Below are 20,794 nucleotides of genomic sequence, written 5' to 3' on the forward strand. Positions count from 1 at the left end.
ACTGAAAATATATGTAGAAGTTACAAGACATTCGTGACAAACGCATATATTTAGTAGAAAATTAGTAGACAGCGCGAATAATCATCTTAAAGATACAATGAATGTTAAGAATGATTCTATTGAAACTTGTTGATGTAATAAGTACTTGACTGTTTAAATACTTTCGTGATCTTTGCAAAATATATACTTGCATTATATATATATTTATATATATATATATTATATATTATTATATGCATTATATATATATATATTATATATAGTAAAAGGTTTCTACGAGTGTTCGAATACTTTCACGAGCCGCCGTATATAACGAACAATACTTATCCATCTTCTTCGGTACCGAACAACAAAACAAGACACAGATAGAACAGAAGAGAATATGAGGAATGCAGAGGAACGGAACGAAGGGGCACGCAACCCCGAAACATTAATCTCCTTAAAACTAAGCCAAGTATTACGCGATTAGTTGCTGCTTTAAATTCGTTCGGACGGAAGCGGCGGAAGCAGTGGATTTACGGACGGCAACCAGTTGTATCGCGGGTATTACGAAGTTATCGAATAAAATATGCATTCCGGAATCCATACTCTCTCTCGTACGAAAGTTACCTCCGAAAATTATTCGCGCGCTTGCGTTTCTGACCGTGGTTTGAACACCGCGGGCATAAATAAAGGAGAATTTGCCGAACGGCATATATCCTTGGAACGTTAATCTTCTTAAAACCACGCGGCAAGTATTATGTGATTAGTTGCCGCCTTAAATTCGTCCCAGCGTAATCTTTTTATAAGAGGATTTCCGGTTTGCTCTCGTGGTGCCGCGTATTAATCAGTTATCGAACGAAACAGATTTGTCCCGCTCGATTGTGATATCTTTACCACATCTGCTTTTTTATCAAACGATTATATGGCTGACGAGTTTCTTGAAATTAAATATGAAGTTAATTCCTTCGAGGAGAGTGGTATAATTTCGGTATTTCTACTTAATGATTATTGTAAGATGATACAAAACATTATACTGCCATTGTAAGTATTGTAAATATAGATAATCTTGTGAAAAAGATAGCACAACTTATATTCTTCTATTGTTAAAAATGTGAAACGCGAAACATTGGTTCAATTGTTTTTTGTATTATTGTACAATAAAGTTGAAATGTTCGTTGATTTTTGTACTCAAAAGAATTCATAAATGAAATAATATTTTGAACAGCATGAAGAATTCAGAAGGTCCCTTACCACATCAATTTTCTAAAATTCCAATCTTCCTGGAGCAGTTTTAACAATTTGGAATTGAGATCTCTTATCATATATTGGAATTTACAAGTTTTAAGGAAGCTGAACATTTATTGCGCGATGATTTTCTAAATACTACAATATCGATTAATTGTTATATCTTATTTACTTAAATTATAATATTTGATAATATTGGTCACTTTTATCCTCTTTATTTTAAGTTATACGAGCTCTTAAGTTTTTTTTAGAAATTCTATAGTATAAGACGAATCAAATTTCTGAACTTTTGTTACATTTCCTTAATGAAACAAGTTACTATCGAAATTAGGAACTATGTACACATTCCACTATACCTCGATATGTCAGTAAATGTGACGCGTGTGTAAGTTTATTAATGTTTACCAAGGCGCAATTTCCTATTGGCCCAGGGCGTTTCATTAGCGTTAGATGTCTCAAGATAGTCACGATGTCACATGAATTACCAAACTGTCTCTTGTACTGAGATGGGAATGATCACTTTTTGCTATTATCCTAATCGCTTCGCTAATATATCTTGTATTATTAAGATGAAATAGAGAATTGTTGTAGGTACTCGATCATTAAATACACGTAGCATTTTCGACGCGAGTATTGGAATTCATATTCGGTACTCGGTACGCGGAACTTACAGCCACTATCAGTAATTTTCGTAATTTCAGAATTTACTTTTTAACTGAAAACAATATTTACATTTTAAATAATATTCCAGGAATATCATAATATCTTCATAATTACTTAAAAATCTCGCTAATCCTAAGTACCAATTATCAACGCAATAATCAACCTCTAATACCCACCTCTTAGTAATTACAATATAAACAGGCAACTCGACGACTGTCTCCAATAATAATCAAAACAATTATATCGTTGTCGCTACCGCCGCTTTTAGAAGAACAAAAGCGCCGACAACGCGGTTCCCTCGTTTAAGCTTCGTTCATCCTGGTCTATGGCCCCACGGAGGAAGGAACAATTTAGGGGCGGAAATCATCGATTACTACGCAAGGATTAGTGGTTTGGTCCTCGGGCCAAATCTCCCCTACACGCCATCGGTATATCTTGCATGTCTCCCAATATGACCCTAAATTAGATAGATTCTGCAGGCTTAACGTTGCGAGAGAACTCGACTGATTTGTCTGCAAATACCTTTATCCCTCCCTGTTTCCCACTCTTCCTACGTTGAGTCTCTCTTTCTCTCTCTCTCTCTCTCTCTCTCTCTTTCTGTCTTTGTCTTCCGTTTACGAGCAAAAGTTATATTACCCAGGCGTTTCCCAACGTCACCACGCCGACGAATCCGCGCTAATTTCGAGTGAGCGCCTGGGGATCCTTCGAGAAGCGCATTTCCGGAATTCGTGAACCCTTTGATGTCGAGTAAAGGTGAGCAAGGAGAGGGTTCGAAGAAGAGATTCTCCTGTCGAGATAGGTTTTTGTTCGTCTACTACTTGATGCGTCGGGTACTTTAATGGATGATTCATTCGTTCGCTCGTGGAATCGTTGTTTTATCGAGGGTGCTAATTTCATTTCGTCGAACTGAAAATTTATAACCACGTTAATGTATTACGTAAAAGCTTCGTAGTAAAATGTAATAAATGAATTGAATTACTGTGCTTAGGAACATTTCATCTAATGAGATCGAATCTGTGTATACGAATGAAAAAGCATTTCACAGTTGATTTTAATTAACTAATTCTCCGTTCATTATCGTTCATTAATTCGTTCATTATCATCGTCTTCGATTATATTAACTTAAAAATCTAACTCCATTAAATTACACAACGGATTCTCTAGACCACAAAACAACCGCAAACACTGCAACAACTTTAACAAACTTTGTTCGCCCTAACTATAAAGTTGAACTTGATTAATTAATGTTCTTCGTTTATTAACTCCTTCGTCATTCATCTCCTTATCCTTATTACCTTAAAAATTCAATTTCTGTAAATTATACAAACTCCCATCCCAAACTACAACCGCGACAACTTCAAAAAACATACAAGTTTCACCCTAACCATAAAGCGCAAACTTCCATGGAGTTGATCTTGCTTCGCGCAAAAACGCGCATCGTTAATTAACGTTCTTGCGTGTCGAAAGAACGAAGGCATCGGGTAATGAGTCTCAGCCGACAGAGTTCCGGCAATCCGTAATATTTACCATAGGGGTGGTTCGCTGAACTCCACGATCGCATTGCTTTCCTGGCTTGGAAACGCCGACCACCGCTATCCAGGAGCGAAATCTGTTTGAAGGGGCTGTTTTGCAAATACTCCGTGGGAGGATAATACGTAGGGACATCAGTGGAATGATGAATGCGCGTAACAGCTGCTACAAGCTCATGTGGAACGAGGACGCGTGACATCCTGCTAAAAAGCTTCGACGCGTCGTCGAAAAAGCCACCCTCTTTTTCATACCATTCGAGGGTTAAACGAAGGCGACAAACGACCAAGTGATTAAGCCAGTTCTCCTCTGTTTTTTCTCTCTTCTCTCTCTCTCTTTTTTTTTTAAGTCCACGCTAGAGGGGCTTTGATTTGACGATGCTTCGATGGGTAGACACGCGAGACGGGCGTGTCTCTCGGGGAAATGTGAAAAATCGATGGCCCCTTTTTAGGTTCGTGATTAAAAGAAGCAACCACTGCGTGACTGTCGAACGCGTTATCCGGTCCTCTTTGGCACGCGACACGCGACTATGTGAGATAGTAGTAGTGAGAGTAAGTGAAAGGGATGGTTGTTGCGGTAAGGTGAATCGGTAATTCTGATCGAAGATAGGGGAAAGATTCGATATTAAGTTTCCTGATGCACGGAAACTCGAAACTTGATTGCGTTTGAATGGAATTAGGATCGTTAGAAGTAGTAGTTTTGGTAGAGAAATCTGTATTTTGATGATTCGATGTGGTTAAGTGAAAATGGAGGAAGAGTTTATCGTAGTTAAAATGTTTTAATCTTTTGGTAATGTAACACGAGAAGGAACACGAGAGACTCCAGTAAATGGTTATATTACTATAAATGTCATTGAAATATCTTCTTAAATATTGTTATGTGTAACACAGTAATTGTAACACAATATTAATAATTATTATTAATTATTATTACACATCTATAAACATCTTTGTGTGTGTCTGATGCAAGTAATGCAATAAAGTTTGAGAATGGAAAAATAATTATTATCTACATTTTTCAGTCTGAATTCTTTCCCCTTTTATTATATTGTATTATATTTATTAGAGGGCTAAACGATCAAAATTTTAATAATCTTCAATTTAGATCAGATTTATATTACAAATCCTAATACTTGTGTAACAATTACGATGATATACTTCTACTTTCGTAACATACTTGCAGTTACTGATAGGTTATATTTAACAGTAATACACTTGACATATAGTTTGCTACTGCGCACTAACCTATATTTTACTTTATAATAACAAAACGATAAAACGATTAATTCACGCGAAAATCGAGGCACAATTGAAACCGTCAATAGAATTCACAAGTTTCACTTCGAAATAAAATCAATAATATTTACATTCTGCGAAACACTGTTTTCGTTCTCGAAGATTGTATAATACGTATAATTGATGCATGTAATCGAAATTCATATATAATACGACATACGAGTAAGATACATGAACAACACTTACATAAAGAACGCTGTCGTGGATACAGGATCTCGATTGATTGCACAGTCTTGATCTTTACACTTTATTCGCACTAAATTACAAACGAATTGCGCATAAAAGAATTAATACGATACGGAACGTCCACTCAAAGCGTTGTACGTTGCGAACTCTGCCGGTAGGAGCCGGTTTTCACATACATGAATGATTTCGTATATCTTCGGCCATGTTCGACATTTTCCGAAGAAAACATCGGATGTGCGTGAATTTCGTACGTTGACACAGAATGAAATATTCAGTTTTGGCAAGTGTGACTACGTAATGTGTAGTTTTATTAATTCATTATTTGTTTCGGAAGACGTTTATTTACATGTAAGTAATTCATTTCTTATCATATATAAATTGTACAATGTAATATTCTGTGTTTATAAATCGTTAGCTATATTATGCATAACGTTTGTTTATACAGCTCGATATATTAATTTATGTAATTATATATGGGAATGTATAAAGAAGTTTCAAGCGTAGCTTTAATGAAAATTTAACCTCGATTACAAAATGTCCGCGTAAACATTTTAGAGTATCTTTTATTTTTAATAAGGCTGGTATTTGATGTCGGTTATGAATTTTAAATTGCATACATTCCTTAATAAGAGTATCAGTATGTCATAAAAGTATCGTTGTGGTATATATTCTATTTAAATTACATTAATTATTCAACTCAATTAATTTCCCAACTCTTAAAAGTATTATTTTTAAAATTTCATTAACGCTGTAATAGGACGCGACTCTTATACTTATATTGATAACATTTGAAACCAATCTGGAAATATATATAAAAATTTCTTGTTATTTGTTACAAACATTAGCTAACCTAACCTAACCTGACATTCTCCGCCTGCGTTCCTCTTGCAATATTCTTTCTTTTCGTCAAAATCGTGACGTCAATCACCAATATCTAGACATACCAAAGAATCTAAAAACGTAAGTACTTACTTTTGTCATAAAATTACTTATTCAGATTCTTACATATGAATACAATTATTATTAACGTATTTCTAAAAGGAATTGCATAATTTTTAATATTTAACTGTTAGAAATCTGGGCAGAAAATTATATCATAGATTGCAGATTCTTTAATTTTCTCAACGTCAAGGAAACAACAAGGCAATATTGTGCAAGAGGAGAGGACTAGAAAATATAAACATAATATTAAACCTACTATTTTTATCACGTAAATATAACAGATAAGTGAATAAATTGCGTTACATTTTAATAATATCTGCCGTAATGTATTAAATTTGTATAACTGACGATTTTACTGGAACATTTTATATTTCAGAGGTGCGTGTAAACTGACTATGGTTTCGCGTGTAACATTTTATGATTGACTGTAGTTTCGCGTGTAACTTATCCAAAGAGGGCTAGAACAACGCGACAGCGAGCAACGGTTAGGATATCAAAGCCCGGTTGCTGAGCTGGTCCACCTGGGAGCTCGGTAGTCCTGATACTCATGACTCAGCACACATCGCGGTCCTCTCGACTGTCGTATTTCTGTCCCAAGTTTACACACCGCGATCAAACACCGTGATTCTCCGATGGGGCCTCCTCCGATGCTCGCTGGATCCATTTCCAAGAATTGTTCGGCCACTGGCGAACGCGTAATCCGTCTCGCGACAGTTCTCTCAGCGAAGTTTCAGAAACTTGCTTGTTATCTCGAATTTCTCACCAGCTTTGACTCCATTGAAAAATTGTATCGAGCTCTTTGCTCGATTGAATTTTTACCGTGACTGATGGTCGCTTTTTACTCTGATCTCGCGATGATTTATTGCATTTGTATATACACAGTCTGGATGAAATAAACGATTGTAGCAGGCAAGTGGTATGAAATAGGTTTGTTGCATTTTTGCATTTGATTTTATGTGAATTTATTGAGTACACTTGATAAACTTGTTGATTTTTATGAGAATTGTTTTAGAAAAGAAGAAAGAGATTCGTCCATAAGAAACTTTTGTGCATGATAGTGCACAAGTGTAAAATTTAGTAACTATATCTATTGGGCAATAGACATGTATATAAAAGAGATATGTATTGGACAAACTTCCTTAACTTCTCGTCCATTTCATCGTCTTCTTGAGGAAATAAGTGAGTTATAACGATATTTCATTTATATACCAGTTTGTACATTATGTTTTATGGAAAGCACATAAATTAAGGCAACCTATAGAAAAGAACGCTTGTATATAACACAATGTCTCCTTAGGTAAATCCACGCGTTTCCTCAACAAATCTTATCAACATTTACGAGGTTCTTCGGAACAGAAAATACTTTGGCATTTCGCATTTGGCGCACTTTCGTGCGCCTGTACCTTCGTGGCCCATTGTGCCTTCAGTTTCCTTTGTGAATGGAGTACCTTACAAAGAAGTTTTCCCTCTTTCGCATTGTTGCCCGATGCGCGTGGAAAATGAAAGTTTAATGCTAGCCAGCGTTGTCCATGGGTCCGTTTGCACAAGCTGCACTCGTAATGGAACTTTTCGTTTGAAAATTCGCCATCGTACAATGCTATACTATCTGCAAGGTATTCATTCTAGCTACATAATAGAAAATCATCGTTATTATCTTCGATTCTTTCGATGCTCAAATCTATTATCTTCTACCACGAAGAATAATGAACTATTGTAATTTCTGTGTTTCATTTTCTTTGTACTCTTAACATCTTTCAACAATGCTGTTCTCGTCGAGTCTGTATGGCACAGAATGAAAATTATATTTCATCGCATATTATTAAAATATGGATAGTTTGTAAATATTTGGTTTTAGTGCTCAGTATATCAAATGTTACTATTTTTTGTGTATTCTACACTACTCATAGAGAAAGTATTTTAAAATTTGAAAGAAAGGTATTTTAAAAAATACAGATGTAAAAGAGAAGTGAGAAGAATAGCAGGGTTAAGATTAGGTAAATACATTTCTAAGGATAACGAAGCGTAGCTTACGCTAGTGAGTTATGTCATCGTAATATCACGTTTAAAACTAGGAACAGATGCTAATATTGACTAAGAGTGATTATCAGAAGAACAAATTGACTGAAAGTCTACTAAGATGACAGAGTAAGTAAGTCCTTATTTGCTACGTAAATTCTTCTCTAAAATTTTAATAGTTCAGAATATTTCCAAGGAGTAGAGAATCAGAGTCTTTTATAACTAAAACGTAGGATATAAATTTTATTATTGGCCTGTGATCCTGTTCAATTTTTATACTCTACGTGTGAAGTCAATTTTATTGCCAGAAATAAAATCTGCTACGTCTCTCCATAGCGCGCAGTAAACTCTGTTCTTCTATACCTGATAGCCATATTAAACTTGCTACGAAATTTGTGATGTGTACTATAAACATATAAAATTCGTGTAATGTTCCGTTATTAGCGTGTACCATAAATCTAGTCAACATTCGTAAACTTCTACCGTATTTCTTAACTGGTTGTAATAAATTGTTCCTTGGTAGAATTTGTGGTACTCTAGTAAAAAATTTTAATCTTGATTTATAGCCGATAGTTATAAAACTCGATCTAGTTGAAGATTACTGAGCCATTTAAATCTCATTCGGATTATTGAGATTACTTAAATTAAAACAATTTTAATTCTCCTTACCAATATGCATCCTAATAGTTATTAATAATTTATTTCCAAAGCGAGTAATAAATTATTAAATCAGATTCGTCAGAATCAAACGAAATTAATAAATTGGTACAAAGATTACCAAAGATTATATAATCTGCACAAGATTTCAGCCTACTGTATTACTTGAAAATGAAATTATGAGAATACTTCTCATGTCTGAGTTAAGGATTAAGAAACATGTGGAAATATATCGCTTACGTTAAGAGACGACCTGTTAGAAGTTCAACGATTCTCTTAATAAACCTAAAGCTTAACGAGGCCTGGCGTCATGGACCCCATTATCGCACTTGTCGTCTCAATTGTACATCTTGCAAGACCTTCCAACTATATGGTAAGAACGTGGCTAATAGCTCGCAAAGACATGGCGCAACTTTCGCTGCTGATGTTAATTTAACCCGTGACACTAGCCATAAAAATACTCGCATCATTAACACGATCTAATGAATTCTGATAAAGTTTTCCTGTTTGAAGGAAGAAATGGTGACGAAATCATTGGAATTTCTTTACAAGAATTACGATGTTGAAAGACAAAATTTAATAATGTGAATGAACTAAGAAAGATTGTAAATGAAATGTTTTACTGATGCAAGGCCAGTGCTTAATGAATTAAAATACTTCTTTCGACTTAATTGCAATAAAAATGCAAGAATTCAACTCCTTTAAGCCAACCATCCATATTTTCGCGTTTGTAACAAAGAAACAATAGGCGTTATCATTGACAGAGATCTGACATTCTTACTATCCAACATAAGGTTCACTGACTTTTAATAGTTCACGCATGGGTGAAAACAAAAGCAAGCGCTTGTCGCTTCGTTAACAGTCTCGCCATGAGCCACAGAGCATGGCTGTATCTATTAGACCAAGTAAGAACGAAAGTAAAACCGAAGTTCTGTATAATTACGTGGAATTATGTTACGATTACGAGAAACCAGCAATTACAGTGCAATTATACAATAGGCAGATAATTAACCGGACAAATGAGGGAAATTGATTGCGGTCGGTCCGATAAATTGCTATCTATATATCTGTTTCCATTGTTCGGGTAAACTGTTACCATACCTTGAGCACAAGAACTTTTGATTACATGTCTAGATGATGAAGAATTAGAGCAACAGTGTTCACGCAATTGGAATTGCAGATGCTTTATAAGTTAGTATCGTGTGTGGTCGCTTACTATCGATTAGCATCATACAGAACATTTTTTATTCATTTATTATTAGCGTGTGGTCCTGATACTTCTATAAGCAAATGTTTCAAACAAAAAGCTTGTTGGTATCAAACGAATAATTTATTGATGTGAAAGAAATTTTCAAAAGTATCACTTTGTCAGAAGACAAAAATCGTTTCGTATTTTTTTAATTTATTAAATGAAGAAACGATACTTGTGAAGTTTCTTTTACGTGTTACGGAACTAAATGGAAATCAATGCTCGAAATGCTCTTATTCATGGTACTATTTATCAATTAACATTCTCTCATATTTTCACGAATACGAAGAAATCGTGCACACTGAATAAGAAACGATAAATCAGCTACATGGAGCTCCTCTGTTCAAAAATCAAAAAGGTGGAATGCAAACAATGAACGGCGCGTATTTTGTTTTATTTTAAATGAAAATATAATATTTTATCAGGACGTGATACCAGTTTGTTTTTCATTTTATTTCCGCTTTACAATCGAAGCTAAATGTTTTTTTTCGGGATGAAAAACAAATAGAGATCGTTGTAAAAGAATGAAATTAAACAAAATGCAAACTTCCTGTGCCGTATGTGTTTCTGATATAGGTTAATTATTAGAATAATTATTTCCCGTATTTTCATTTACACGAAGAAACTTCGAATATCGTGAAATAACAATTCGAATAGCAAACGAAACAACAAATACGGTAGAAAATTTAATCTGCGCGAAAATAATCCCTCCTCCTATGTTCTCGTGTGAACATTTATTTCCCGACCAAATGGAAAACCATCTACGTTGGAAACTGTTGTCAAAAGTATCGAAAGTACGAAATGGAACAATGTGTGCACAGTGCAGCTTTTAAGCTACACAATTTTCGTTTATATACAATATTTTCGTAATGGAACCAACGAAAGAAACGTGCAATTTCCATGCATATCGGAAGAAATGAAATTTCTGTTTTTTTAAAGATACGAAGAAATTCGGGCAGTTGTTAAAAATATTGTTGAAGATATTCGTGTTTAAATAGAACACACTTCCGGCAAATGAAACTATTTCGTTCCTATACAATATAGTTAATAAATATCTTTAAATAAAATTCTGAGAAATGAGGCGCTATCAGGATACTATTCTTATACGTAAATTGTCTATAATCTTGGACCACTAAACAAGCATTAAACATTCTATAGAATATAACGAAAAAATCATGAAAGAGTCAACGTTCTATAATTTTCCAGTATTAAAACATAATATAAGAACATAATATAACGTAACAAAAATGTAACAAACTCGATAGAGACTCATCTTTCAATCCAAATAGCTGCAATTCACAATTTTTCCATCAAACGATCTTCATAATTCTCGACATGAGATGAATTTCACTGTTCAAAAATGTTCGTGCTAAATGATGCAGGATAATGAACGCGTCGGTATTTCCCTGTTTGCGTTCATTTCCGCATTCAATGGTTGCTTACCTTTGTAGAGAGCCATATCGTATGTGGGTCGGCCGATTAGCCTTTGATTTACGGAATCAGCATACAAACATCATAGGAAAGGTATTTGAGATTAAATGCCATAAGCATCGAAGCTTTAGTCTAGCCGATGATAGGATTGCTCGGTACGGATAAATTCGACGAACTGGAATTCCGCAGGATTCCGGTTTGACGCACGCTGCTCACAAAATACTGTCGGCTAGTTCACTTTAAAACATTCATAAAAACTTTTATTCTATATGAATCAGATTTATCGGGAAAACTTCGAAATTTCTATCGAAACAGATATCGAAACGAATAGAGAATAATAGGAATAACGTGTACGGCCTGTTTTGTATCCTATTTATTTTTCCGACAGTTCATTTCTTGTCGTTGACCTGTATCTGCATATTATCGTCGGTTACATTTACATATTATTTGTCGTAAATATTTTGCCAAATTTGTATGCTTATTGCTATTATTAGCATATTTAAATATCGCCCTATATAAATATTTATTCAAATTTCGATATTTATTCCGGCTTATTCGGCGTTGACATTTTATGCAGGAATGTTATCGCCGATAATCGAAATTAGAATAGTGATCATTGCAATTTCGTGTAAAAACAAAGCAACCAATTTACATATTTTAAACTAAATGTATTATATTATAAAACAGAAACAAGCAAGTTACCTCGAAAACGAAATATGCATAGATACAATATAAATATACTGAAACATTTTTGCGAGCCACTATATATAAAAGATACTTTCTATATTTTAATGGAAGAAAATTTTTAACATGGATGAAATCTTTTTATACAGATTACTTCTGTAACAAGTCTCAGGAGAAATATCTTCATGAAGTGTCCTTCGATGGTCTTTGGTCCAAAAATGCGAGTATCTCGCGGGTCGTGTGAATATAAAAATTTCGATAACGCAAAAATTCGACTCGATCAGACTGTTTCTCAGACTCGAGAGATATGGAATCATCAGAAGCTTTTATCGTTGGCATTTCCACGACATTGTGGCACTCGTAAAAAGGACACGCGCGTCTCGTCGCGTCAGGAGTTTTTTTTATTGTCTCGAGCTGTCCTAGCGAGCTGCGAATTGCGATTGCGTTGCAAAACCGTAAGTACCATTTTACGTTTGATGTTTTATTTGCTGGGTCAGTGTGTGGTTTTAAGGCAGCACATCATTATTTCCCAACTTTGCGACTTTTCTACTGACACTACTAACTGGTTGTTAGCTATTCGCTGTAATAACACCGTGTTTGATGTAAAATATTAAAACATCATATACTCAAAATAACTCGTAGATTATTTTACATATTGCTTTAACTTTTACAATCACTCTCTGTATTTCTCTACATTTCTTTTTAATAATTAAAAACATGTACGAAATCGTACAAAATTAGAGGGCCGCTTTCTGTATTAATTTAATTTTTATAATCATATTTTCCACTGGACAAGAACACAAAATGTTCACAACTATCTAAAGATACAAAGAAACTCGTTCTATACTTTTTCAACTCCTTTCCTTTTGTTTTCTTGGTTAATGTAATATAAGCATTTATATCAACGTCTCTCTAATTGTTCTGAATAATATACATTCATAAATCATATTTCGCGATCTCCAATTATTGATTGAGATCAAGATTAGAATCGGAAATAAACTATTACAAATTCAATCAGTATTTGTCAAATCGCGACCGTAATCTGCATATTATAAGATAGGAGTTAAAACTTAAAACGCTAATAGCCGAATAATACCACACACGTTTTGACGTACGATCGCATCCGACTTCTCCATACGATATCACCTAGCATTGCAAAAAAACTTAAGCATAACACGGCACTTTCATCGAACGGAAAGATCCAATTCCTGATCCGGTGAGATTCCATCAGCGGAGTTTCCCCTGGCCGGCGGCCGTTTAATCGAAAATTGTAAAAGCTAAATTAAAATCGAACGTAGGATCGGACGAGTTCCTCGCCGGTGGAAAATAGAATTCCCGAAAAAAATCGTGGAAAGTGGTGTGCGAAGTATCCGTTCGCGACCGCGTTCCCGGACGAAAAATTTCAATCAGGGCCGCTGGCGCGAATAAAGAGATAAAAAGTAGGAGGATATAGAAAATAAAAAAAAAGTACAAGAACGGGAAAGGAGGGGAAAAAAAGGAAAGCGGCGAAACGAATCGACCAAAGTCCCCGTCGCACGTGTTAGCTGCGCGAATTTACATTTCCATTAAGATTCTCTCTCGACCATGCGAAACGACCGACGCTGAAACGGAAGGGCCAAAAACTCGAAAGAGAGAGCCGGTCGCGCGCCACCGAAGTCACCACGGCTTCGGTGTAATAAAGTGCCATGGAAATCCTTTGTGTTCCGCGGGACGCATTCGTTTAACTTTGATCCTGCTAGAACAGACTCGATATTTTCCTCCTCTTCGTCGCCGTGGTTCAACACCCTTTTCCGTTCTCGTCCCTTCTTTTTCTTTTTTTCATTCTCTCTCTCTCTTTCTCTTTCTCTTCTAGCTCGATAGAATCCAACCAAAACGAAGGGTAGTGACTCTCATAAAAAATACAATATTTTTCTTTCATTCGGCCGTTTTCTCTTCCTTTCTCCATTTGCCCGGATCTGTAAGTTTAATTCGACACGGGAGTCCAGAAGGGCCGAAGCCACGAGTCGCCTGATTGCTTTGCTCTTTGAGATTTTAATATGAATTACAAACCGCCGGTTGTCCTTCTTTTTTATTCCTTTTCGTTCATTTATTGCTGGCTCGGCGCCTTTTTCTTTTATTTCCTTCTCTTGGATCTTCAGATGTTTTTCCTCGTTATCATCGATGACTTAGACAACTTGATCTTGATACAAGGTGAATCTAGTCTGTCCGATATTAAGACGTGAATCGTTGTCATCTCATTTGCGGCTGTCAAATAATTTTTTTATTACAATCTAATGGAGAATGATCTGTAGAAAATTCAAGTTGAAGTCAGATTATTTGAAACATATGATTCTAGTAGCGTAATTATTAGATTACAGGTATTTATACAAAATTTACAAATGTATAGAAACGTACGAAACGCGCATGAGATGCAAGATATACAAAGTATCTACAAAAGTATGAATTTGAACAAGCATCAGTAGCTAAACAACTATACTTTGCATCACTCAGAGAAATCGTATATGTTGACGAGCTCGGTTGTTACTACATCGTAGAAATTACATCGAATAGAAACAAAAATATCAAACTGAAAGTACCTCAGAGAACTATCATCTACCTGAAACTATTTTAAAACGCAACCAGTTTAAGCCATTCTGAAAGTCCATTCAATACCCGCAATTACCCTTCGAAATATCGATAGGTCAGCATTCTCCACTGGATTACACGAGCAACGTAAAATACCACTTTCAATTGTTCCTGCAAACCAGCTAATTCCTCGTCATCAACAAAGGAAGAATTATGCGTTGGTATTATTGCGGTTGCAGTGGAACGTCGGTTCTTTACGATAAGTGACACTAGATAGCTCGAAAACAAAAGAGAACATAGCCAACCGACGGAAGAACCAGACGAAATCGCGAACGAGCTAAATGTACAGTCGGCGATAAAAATAAATGGACACGCTGGACAAATGGAAACGAACGAAAGTACTATCGATGAAGTTTCGTTAAATGCGGCTTGTTCACACAAAAATATAAATATTAATTTCAGTTATTGTCTAAGCAGTCTATAAACTATGAAGGTATGTAATAGCTAAAATTTAAGTATATAACACAAGTATTAGTTCGATGAAACTTTATCGATATCCACTTCTACTACCCATCCACATATTTTTGTCTCCGACTGTATATCATTTAGCTGGAAGCTTTCATTCGTCTCTAGTTTTTTAATCGTGAATTTGTACAGCCTATTGCCATTCCGGAGCGAAGCATTCCCCGTTGTATTCCACTACTTTCCCCTCGTGACTGTCGTTTACTCATTCACCAACACGCACGTGTCGTCCTCTTTGTTGGTGAGCGACGCCACGACGCCAGTTAACCCTTTTGACTCTGCACGCCTCTTTGTACCAGACTGCCGCTTCTTTCTGACACGTTTGCTGGATTAATCGCGCCATTACGAGGACAGGAAATGGCTTACCGGTTAATTGAGCGGGTGGTGGGACGTTTGCTAGAGCTTCCGCAGCATGACTCAAGGCGACTCGCGTGTCTCATGCTCGTTTGTTTCGATCTGATCGAGTACGTTTCGAGTGATAGTTATTAGGACCGTGGATTTGAATTGAGAGTAGAATTTGAGTAAAATTTAAGAATCTAGGTTGTTATGGTAGTTGAAAACGTTTGGGAGGTAAACTTTGTAGGGATAACTTAGGGAGTTGTAGATAAGATATATAGAGATATATAAATATTAGGCTGTCTGAAAAGTTTCTTTCGTTTTATGAGGAAATAATAGACGCAGAACGTTTTTTGTTTTATATTATTACGATCCATTTTGTTCTGTTGAGATAAACACCGCGACATTTCACAGACTTGGTTCCACGTTTGTATGAAGGTACACCGTTGTAAAAAACACGTTTTCGAAAGAAAGACACTTTTCGGACAACGTAATATAAAGCATATAAAATGTAATTCGTCCTACTTAGCCAACGTTCCAAAGAATTGAGTTAATTAGTTGGTAGAATAATCACTAAGTGGAAGATTTATTAATTATATTGAAATAAATTAACATTCATTCGAAAAATTCCTTTCGCGAGTATAATATTCGACAAAATCGAAGGCTTTTTTTCATACGATGCATCAATATTTAGTATGCTCGCGTAAGACGATCGATTTAATTTCGTTTTTCCTGAAAGGATGGTAAACTCACGATCCTGGTAGAGACTGTCGATAAAACTTAATATTCAATTTCCTTCCTTTCGGCAAACGTGCTTGAAACGCTTCCTCACTTTTGCAACGCAATATCGGCAACTTGTCGCCGCACAGAAATCACTCGATGCAGTTTTCTGTATGTTTCATTCGGTACGAGAAATTTATCTCGATCCCATAGGAGCACCTGTTTCTTTTCTCCAGTTCCTTCGAGTGGCTTCCATCGCATTGCGGTATCGGGCTAGAATATACGCGGTGATGTTTGCCTTTCGATCTGCTACCAGCACTCGTTTTTTCGACCGTTTCTTCAACTTTCAACAGAAAGTTTCCGATATCAGTGACGCTGATTCCCCTTGTTCAAAACACGTATGTACACGATTCTCCTCATATATCAAATTACGTCACATGGAATAAGGTAATCTCCGCAATATAAAAACGATACAAGAAAAAAGAAAAATTTCTATAAAAGAAAATGTAGCACAAGAATGACGAATAGACAACTACAGCAAGAGGAAGATAAAACAAGAATACGAAACAAAGAATTTCAGCAACAGGGCATGTAACATAAAGACGTAGAAGGAATTGTAGCAACAAAAAGGACGATGAATTCCACAAGAAAAGTCAAGAAACTCGAACAGTAGGAAAGCAATGTCAAGGTATCAAAATGAAAATGTCAGTAATAGAAAACAATTGAGACTATCAAAGAAGGAATTCCAGCGGTAGATAAAAACATCACGCGAATGATTCAATTACAATGATTAATAAAAAGGAACAACTCATCGAGTTCTAACTAAAAATAAATTCCAATATACAACAGAGGAATAGAAAGATAGTAATACCACACTATTTACGTGTCCGATTTTCACTTTCTTCACTTCATGAATATTCCGTAGAATAATCGTTTAACATTTGGACAGAACGCGATGAAGATATAATCTCTACACGGTTAGATGGCCTCGCGTGTTCCCAGTTATTAGATCGAAGTTCGGCAAGCCGCGTCCGGCTAATCGTAAGTAGATTCCGATAAACCTGTACGCGCTAGACCCCATCTAAATTTCCTTGCTTGGTTTTCGCGAGGACGCGCCGGCGTGAAAACGATTTCCATCACGCACGCGTTCCACTCTTAATTTAAGCGTGAAACCACCGCCGCACCGCCTGCTAACTTACGATCCTATTGCACGACACGATCGCGACGGGACGTTTTCATTTCGGGATTAGCCTCGGCTGTTTTGCAACCACACGTTGGAATTAGTTTCCATTGCTATTTCTTGCGGACATGGCGGGTTCCGGTTCCTAGATAGCAATTCGATATTGCTACGGATAAAATTATTTAGAGCCCTGGATATGTGGTTACATTGGTAAATATTTATGTACTGAGTAGGTTTCGTCTCGATAAAATTAACTGAATTACAAGAGATGTAGTCATTGAGTCAGAGATGGAATTGATTTTTTAAATTTCAATTTTAGGGATAAACGGCCATCTAAATAGCGTATTACGAAATATGTAGTTTTAGGTTTGCAGATGGGTAGCATATTAGCTGTACTGATTTATTGCGCCGACTATATAATAAACTTACGACGCATATTTAATATCGCGCTTCAAATCTCGATATTGTACTAGATATTACTATTTCTCATTGCGATAAAATTTGTTTATTTTTATTATTCGTTCAATAAAATAGCACTTTGGTTCAACATTTCAAAGACATGAATCTTCCAAAGATAGTAGGTATGTTCTCACTATACAATACTTTCGTATCCTGAAACATCCTTTAAAAATGAATTTTCTCCAAAGTCGATGATCCGGGAAATATTTAGACGCTAATAACCATTGGATCAGTGAGCTGTGTCCATTTATTGCTATTCACGATCCCGTCGACACTATGGTCCGTCCATAAACGACAAGCCGATGTAATGGCTTATTTATCTGGGAAAACCGCATTGCAGCGACGTGGCAGGATTTTCAATGGACTCGGGATCGCAAGTTTCGCCATCGTGAGTATCGAGCCACTTTCATTCGCGTTAATGCAAAATCAAGATCAACCCCGAGCGACAAAAAGATGCGACTCGTGAAAAGCGTCTCCGATATGAATGAAATTCGACGGCCGGTCGTCTATTCAACGTTCCGAGAACTCTCAGCCCTTTGTCAGCCAGATATAATTCAAAGAATTTTCTTGCACCAGTTTACCCATATACCCGGCACAACGTCAGCTTTTATCACGGCTTGTTACAATGGATTCCTCGTAATTGAAATCTAATGCACTGAATTCGGATCAGCCAGCCGAGCAATGTTGATATTTTTTTACTTTAATTTCAAAGTGAATAGGTGTTTTTCTCGCATGTTTTTTTTCCTTTTAATATTATTTCGTGTCCGTAGAATATTTTACAAATTTCGTTACGCTCAATTTTCAATCATTTTTCAAACGAATTTCGTTACGACCTGACGCATTATTTCGTAGTTGAAAAGTCAATTATTTCGATCTCCAACAATTCCGTTCTGGAACTTGTAAATCTTGTAACAAATGGAATTATTTTGTTTAAAGTAAAATTGAGACGATTGACTTATTAATTATAAATGTGTTGTCAGTTACTAAAGATAATCGCAAATTGATTGTAACAAGGTTTGGGTAGAAAAATTGGTTGATCGAAAAGTGAACATAGAATTTCAGAAGTCTTAAAAATTTGTTTCTTAAATTTTTGTCCTTGCTTGAAGTGTTGGGTTAAGCATTTAAATACGAAACCCGTTAGAATATTTAGTGTTCCCCTTAATATTCTCAGTACGCAGTGTAAGCCAGAATCAATAATCAATGGTGATCCGTATTCGAAAACAGTTTCGTAACTTAAAATAGAACGTACACTTTGATTCGCTTGAAGAAGTTGGTGGAAGTTTGAAGTGGCGAACGAAGCCAAGTTGTCCAACTAATTGTATAATCGAATTCGATGATCGATCGGTTTTTCGTAATTTATACTTGGACAATTGACCCACTTCATGAAACGTTTCTCTCCGCTTTATTAACCACCTTCATCATCGTATTATGTCATTATATGCTGCGGAAAACGGAAACTTCCATCTCGTCGCATACTTGAAATACTTTCTCATAATTTGCTTAGTAATTTATTCACACATTTAATACAATCCGAAAAAGTGGATTAATAACTTTTAAATATGGTAATAAAACTTTTAACTTTATAAAATGAAAACCTTAACTTTTTGAGAAATTGAACAAAAATTGAGAAAACTCTAGAATGTCAATCTGAAACATATTTTCTACATTTTTCTCTACCCACTACCACACTCAATTACAAAATTGTAGACATTTTTAAAATATCTAGAAACACTATTGTAGAAGAAACTTATCACGTAATTATACTGACATTCGTCATATTCGTCATATGATATGTATCATGATTATATTGTATGATTTTTATAAAATTCATATTTTCAGGAGCATAATTGACACATAACTAAAAATAAAAGAAATCATATCTAAATAGTAGTTTCTTTCATTTACTAAATAGTGGAATTATATTTTGCTTTAAATATTTCTTCGTATAACTTACATTTTGTAAAATTCTTATAATCGATGTACATCTCAAACATGAGAGTAACCAGCGGCTAAAAAGCTGCGTATATACTGCCTCCTCATTCACCTCTACAGAGAAGGAAGTGTAAACTCCGAATAACCAGCTTGACCGCAGCTCCTACGAGCAGAGACAAATTATGTGACAGTTTCGAGCCAGTTAGCATATCGATAACCTCGCCAGGGTGTTCGATAACCGGGAACGTTCTCCTCACGAAAACACGTCGCCTTACTATCAGCATGCTCCGTACATTCCGCGCCGAATGCCGCATTCCAATTTACTTGAATGTAAATCCAAAGTTCGAGCGTCGGCTGCTTTCGCAACTGAACGTAAATTGAGCCCAGATCTGGCAAACCGTGTCGAAGTTCCATGACCGATCTTCGCAGTTCTTGCGCACCTGAACACCATCGAAAACCTCATCCATTGACCTGTCGAACGATCTCAAACTATGTTCGATCTGTATCTGTTAAGTCCAACAAGAGGAAATAACATTATAATAAGAAAATAGATCGTGTCTTCGAATAATAATACGTCTTTTTTATTGTTAATTATTATTATATCATATTGTTATAAAAAGGAGCATAACATCGGACGCGTAAAAAAACATGACGTAGGTGAAAATTCAGATTATCGTTCTTCACTCTTATTAGTTTTAATTGAAAATTAAATCAGAAGGAAAAGATATTACAAGTTTTTTAAATAACATCTTGGGCAGGATTCATTTTTATTTCATTAAAAGTTCCTTTTAGTTATGGATATTTATGACGTTTTGAAACTGAGTTTCAATGTTATTTTGAGGAATTACATAGTATTATGGAGAATGTTTAACAGTATGTTAAATAAAAGTATGTTAAATCAATAGATAAATTTGATTGTAACATGGAGTTGTATTAGAATTGAGGAAGTACATTGGGTTGTTGATAGACTCGTGGTTTTGTAATGAAGTGATTCTGAGATTTGGGCTAACTATTGAGAAGACTATTTGGTAGAAGAAACCAAAGAGACTTTTAATAGGTGAAATTAGAATTTCAATGTATTTGTTAGCAATTAATACGTTTGCTGTGTTCTCAAATGCTTCGATCTTGAAACTTTGTAATTCAACAGATTGTTTCCATTCTTTATAGAAGCTTCAATCACGCCTAACAATGTCAAGTTTAAAA

The 20,794-nt window shown here is 35.6% G+C and overlaps 1 long non-coding RNA gene across 1 annotated transcript; it reads right to left on the bottom strand.

The window, feature by feature from the left end:
* Window positions 1-2,000: 2,000 nt before the first annotated feature.
* LOC117214747 lies at window positions 2,001-5,043 on the bottom strand. Its single transcript, XR_004488930.1, has 3 exons — window positions 4,899-5,043; window positions 2,413-2,796; window positions 2,001-2,347 (listed from the first exon to the last, which is right to left on the bottom strand). It is a non-coding gene; the product is annotated as an uncharacterized LOC117214747 (long non-coding RNA).
* Window positions 5,044-20,794: the final 15,751 nt, after the last annotated feature.

The sequence above is a fragment of the Bombus bifarius genome, unplaced genomic scaffold (assembly GCF_011952205.1).
Source record: "Bombus bifarius isolate JDL3187 unplaced genomic scaffold, Bbif_JDL3187 scf7180000009243, whole genome shotgun sequence".
Lineage (NCBI taxonomy): Eukaryota > Metazoa > Arthropoda > Insecta > Hymenoptera > Apidae > Bombus > Bombus bifarius.